Source organism: Triticum aestivum, chromosome 7A, assembly GCF_018294505.1.
Source record: "Triticum aestivum cultivar Chinese Spring chromosome 7A, IWGSC CS RefSeq v2.1, whole genome shotgun sequence".
Taxonomy (NCBI): domain Eukaryota; kingdom Viridiplantae; phylum Streptophyta; class Magnoliopsida; order Poales; family Poaceae; genus Triticum; species Triticum aestivum.
In genome coordinates, this window is record NC_057812.1 from 18654497 (window position 1) to 18660237 (window position 5741).

Genomic DNA, 5741 nt, shown 5'->3' on the forward strand with positions numbered 1-5741 from the left:
CCAGTAGAGAACTTGGCAATATGAACGTGATGTCCAATTGCAGCATAACAGTATGTATATGCAGCTTAACTAGTAGCAGCATCCCATGTGGTGTAACATCTCATTGCAATTTCTTCCGAGCTGAGATCACATACAGAGCGTTAATTAGTATATTTCATACCAGGAAAATCTAACATGACAACAACGAGAAGGAGATGTAGATGAACTGACCACTTAACGGTGTGATCGCCGTTCACACTAGAGAACATTCAGTGTCCTTCTCAAGCACTGGATGGCTGGAACATTTTGCTCACTTCAGCTGCAGAGGCACGCACCCTGCTCAAATCTCATCTACCAGAGTTGCTCCAGCTCATCAATATCAAGATTCCTGACATTTGGAAATGCTAACCACACTGTGAGCACTAATTTCTCTCTATCGTATAAATTTATGCGCGGAAATACAGGAGGAACACGAGGTACCTTCCATCGGTTATACCTTCCTCCAGCTTTGTCCGTGCTAATATAGAACCTTCAGCAGAAAATTATGTAGTGCGCCGCAATAATTTTCATTAAGTGCATCATGAGCTTAATCATGCCATGCTCCAGCATGCCCCAGGTTGAGAAATCCTAACTTCCTGTAAAGTGTGTAAACAAAAGTGGTGCTTCAAATTCAATTATAAAAGACAAGAGGATGTAGCCCAATTGGTAATGGTGAGAGTCTAAGAGACCAAACTGACCATATGAAAAAGAACTAGTAGTTCTGTTGGGAGACGGCAGGTAACAACAACTTACAGTGCAGATTGTATGGCCTAATAATTTTGGGTTTATGTTTAAAGAAGAGAGTGCTATTTTCATATATTTTGTACAAAAAACAGGGGAAATATAAGCTGAAAGGAAAACCTAAGCACAAGACCATGGACATAGAAAAAACAGTCACCTGCAGGTTGCAGCCTTGCAAATAGATATATGCAGGCGATTTGGGTGAAGTTGCATGGTGCTATAATTGGATTTCGATGCCGGCATATATCAGCGCAGATCATCGTCGCTGTAAGAGACAATAAAAGGAGAGATGAATTGAAACATCTCAGCTGGTAGCTACTCCTACTTACTGCTTGAACAAAAGAGAAATTAGTAGCATACCTGTCGCTCGTCATCGGCACTGCCGCCTCTTGTGAGCTCTCTCCCGCTGCAAGCCCCTGAACGGATGACTCCTCTGTAGCTTCTAGTTGTGCACTGGATCCTTTGTTGTCGTCCAGGTCATGGTAGCCACGTTCAGAGGAAAGTCGCAGCACGGGATGGTTGGGGTGTGCGTTGACTTCACCTTCCAGCACACAAAGCCTGGCAACTTTAGTACCTTGCAGATCGATCTCCTTGAGTCTTGGAAGGCGTTTGATACCAGTAATCCCCGATGGCAAACTGCAGCGTTTGATTTCTATCGTTTGCAACAGGGGCGAGGTGCCTTCCTCGAATACCAACTCCCTCAGTTGCTCCAGATCCGAAATATCAATTCTCCTGAGATTTAGGAATGCTTCTGCTCTGAAAACCAGCTTCTCCCCAACATAAGAATCCCGATCAAGACGAAGGAGCATGAGCTTAGGCAGTGCGCCTAGTAGTTTCATGCTTTTATCTCCATCTTTCAGATTGCTCGTCTCTAACTGAATCTTCACCAAATTTACCAGATCCCCAAACCAGTCAGGCATCTCCCCAAGATCTCCATCCAAAGTCAGCTTCCTCAAGAGAGGGGGAGGGGAGGAAATAGAATGCAAAAACTTGAGTGATACATCGCTTCTCCAATCTTTAGTACCATCCACACAAAGACAAAGAGAGCGGAGGGACGTGAGCTTCTCAAGGGATGTACAGAGTATCTTGCTCTTTTACTTGCTTGCCCCTACTTCGGCACTTAATTTTCTAAGCTTTATAAGCTCCCCGAGCTCTTTAACTGCTTTCCTACTTGTCCGTTCAATATCCACAATCTCTAGTATCTCTAACTCCTTTAGGTTATTGATCCCTTTGGGCACCCTCACACCTCGAGAGTTGGACAAACGACCAGTCCAGGCCATTTTAATGTGCATCATAGTGTCTGGACGCTCATCCGGACTAAATAAATGAGTGAAGAGAAAAGGCCTACAGAATGTGGAGATGGACCAGAGCGTGGGGTAAAGGAAGTATAAAGGTAGATTGGATCCCATGTAGCTGCACCGGAGGCTACGAAGGCTTTGTAGTTTAGTGATCTCAGTGGGTAGTGATGTCACATAACTTCGTCTTATGTCCAAAGTCTCTAAGGCTTGTAGTTTCCCTATTGTTCTTGGGAGCTTGTAAATATACGTTCCTTCATATAAAGACCCAACATGGACATATTTCAAATGGCGCAACGACCCTATGGTGTTGATATCTTTCTGTTTGATATCGAATTGTGCATCACATAGATCCAATACCCTAAGCATTCCAAAGTCGGACGAACAAAGTGAAGGTGCCGGTTTCACAGGTCTCTCACCAAACACAGTTAATGATCGGACATGATTCCAGTCCAAGCCTTTATTTGGGCTCCAATTGCCCAGGTATGCTACATGGCGGAAGTTATCTCCTACTATGCCCGTTGCATTATCCCAAGTTGAGCATGCAAAATTTTCATCTCTAGAAATTGAGATCATGACATCGCAAACGATATCATGAACTCGACAGCTCTTCACAATTCCTTCTATGTTGGGTATTGATGGCATAATCATGCTTCGGTTGATTAGCTCATTAAAGTAACCGTTCCCAACATTCTCGATGCTGACCCCATCCCTGGCTATAACAAACCCCTCGGCTATCCATCTTTCTACCAGACGCCTCCTTCTGATTTCAAAATCCTCCGGAAATATGCTTAAATACAAAAAACATGACTTAAGATGAGAAGGCAAGTGGTTGTAACCCAGAGTTACCATCCTCCTCATTGCTTCAAGGCTTCTGTTTTGCTCTAGCTCTAAGGGGATTTGGTTATAAATACCTTGCCACTCACTAACCGCTCTGGTGGCAAGCAAGCCTCCTATAGTGAGTATAGCTAGGGGTAAACATCCTGACTTTTTAACTATCTTAGGAATTACTTTCCTCATATCCTCGTCATTTTTCATGTCTTCCTTACTTTTTCTACTCTTCAATAGTAGCAAATTTAAGGCATCTTCTGTTTCTAGGGGTTTATGGTGGTATAGAAATGGCCTAGAAGATTCAGGGATACATTCCTCAGCTAAGCTAACATCTCGTGTTGTTACCATTATCCGGCTACCTTTGTTGTTTCCAATAGGAAAAGCAATAGTTTTGATCCAATTCCAATCATCTTTGTTCCACAAATCATCAAGAACAACAAAGTACCTCTTCTCAAATAGCTCTTTCCTCAGATAGTTGGCGAGGTTCTCTTCTCGCACTGCATTCCCTTCAAGTTGGTTCTTCAATACTTCATCGCCAAAAAGTTCTCTAATTATAACTTTGAGAAACTCCATCCTAACAAATGACTGTGAGACGGTGATCCAAGCACAACATGAAAAGTTTTTTATACTTTCGTAAACCTTTTTAGCAAGAGTAGTCTTACCCAGACCACCCATGCCGACCACGCAGACTACCTGCACAAGGCCATTGTTGGCATTCTCATCTATAAGCTTCATTAACTCTTGTTTCGGATTGGAAAATCCCACAAGTTCGGCTTCATTGATGTTACTATGAATGGCTACGGATATCTTCCATGCAAGAATCCCTCTCATCGATAGTTCTACTGAATTGGTTCTTCTCAATCAGGTTGTAGCGTGTGTTCCTGCTACTCACTTCTTCGACTCTTGATTTGAGATCACGGATCTGCATAGCGATCCGATGGCGATCTTTGAGCTTCATCAACTTTCGGGACAAGCTTGGACTTGCCACATGAACCATGAATTCACTAAGACAATCTTCAACATTATAGGACATATCCCTTACTTGCTTCGCCCACACCTTCAGTAGCACGTCTTTCTCCTTAATTTCTTCAGCAACCAATAGGAATGCTTGCATCGTCTCTAGCTCGTCTTTCATAAACCTGCCAAATCAGACAACGCTTCAGAAGGAAACGTAGAACGATGCTCAATTGCATTATACAGCTCTAACACACACAAACAAGAATTTATGGAGAAACCTGCACCAGCTTGAACAGATTTTATCGAAAAAGGCTTCCGTCCCGCTTTATATATAAAGCAACACAGCCAAACCGATACATGGTGGTGAGGAGAACCTCTTACAAAGCAGAGGAAAAAAAGCATGAACACCAAAGAGACCACACCCTACTACAAAGCAACTTAGACTACCAACAAGGAAGAAGACTCGCCGCCAAGGAAGACCGCCGGGGAGCCCCCCCTTTTCGATAAAAAAGGAAAACCGCTGGATCTCGTTTCGCCACTCACACGAAGTTTCCGCCGGAGAGGACCCCCTGCCCTCCCACTCCGGATCGTGGAGCCGGAGCCTGCATGAGGAAAACGAGGACCACGTGAGGAACCAACGAGGACCCGTTTAAAGAGTAGGAGACAAGTGAATTCGTCCACGCCAACACCGAGGAAGCTTCGAGGTAGGATCTGAAAATGTCCGCCGATGACCGCATGGTGCCCAAGAGGAACCTGGGCTCCATGACGACACCCTCAAGAGGGAGGCGACATAGCGTGTCACCGCCGCCAAGACCGATAAACCGGTCAAGGGTTTTCACCTGAAGCCATGTCTTAGCAAGAGGTACCTCACCGACACCCCCAAGAGGGATGCGACACCCACGGGCATCGCCATCGCTGGTGCCAAAGCAGAGGGCTATCGCCTGGAGCCTCTCAACCTCGTCACAACGAGGACTCTCGAGCACCAGTCCAAGGGAGACATGCCACTAGCAAACAAAGCCTTTAGACCTTGATCTGGGAATCGACACTCCAAGGGAGACATGCCGCCACCAAACAAGCCTCTAGAGCTTGATCTTGGAATCGACACTGCCAAGACATCACCAGCACCACCAGGGCCGCCCAAAGCCGTATCCTCTGCCGCCCACACGACCAGAAAAGAGACTACCACCGCCGCCAAGACGCCTGCTGAAGGCCGAAATGGCGGACCACCACCGAGGACGCCGCCTCAGCGTCCCGAAGAACCCACAACCAAGCACACTCACAGCACAATGCCGACCGACATGGAGTTCTATGGATCGAACACACCTCAACCTTGTCTGCATCTCCCGTCCGACAACCAAGGGGCCGAAACTGGGAGGATCAATCGAAATGGAGTCACCACCCTCGAGTGGACGGCGGACATGGCCCCCTGGCCACAACCACCGTTCCGGCTCGGTGGCCACCACCTAGCCCCGCAACTATGCACACATTGGGCCGTAGAGCCCCGCTAGGCCATCGATCTCACTACCAGAAAAACTTGTTTTGCTGACGGCCCCCGTCGGCATATATGGGCATACCCTGACGGCCCAACTAAAGCCGTCGGCGTATAACCATCTATGCCGACGGGGGCCATCGGCATAGATAAGCCGTCGGCGTTTCTCCGAATATACCGACGGGGGCCGTCGGCATAGAGCAGGCCGTCGGCATATCGCGTGGGCCCGTCTACCCGGGCGGCGACGGCAGTTTGACGGCGTCAGGCTACGCCGACGGGCTAACGGTGGCCGTCGGCACAGCTATGCCGACATCATCGATCCGCCGCGCCGCCACGTCATCGATCCGCGTCGTTCGCCGGTCCCGTGGGGTGGCATTTCTATGCCGACGGCTAGGCCGTCGGCATAGGCC

General features: G+C 47.4%; 1 pseudogene; it reads right to left on the reverse strand.

The window, feature by feature from the left end:
- Positions 1-330: 330 nt before the first annotated feature.
- On the reverse strand, positions 331-5472 carry LOC123152829 (disease resistance protein RPM1-like; annotated as a pseudogene).
- Between the last annotated feature and the right edge of the window lie 269 nt (positions 5473-5741).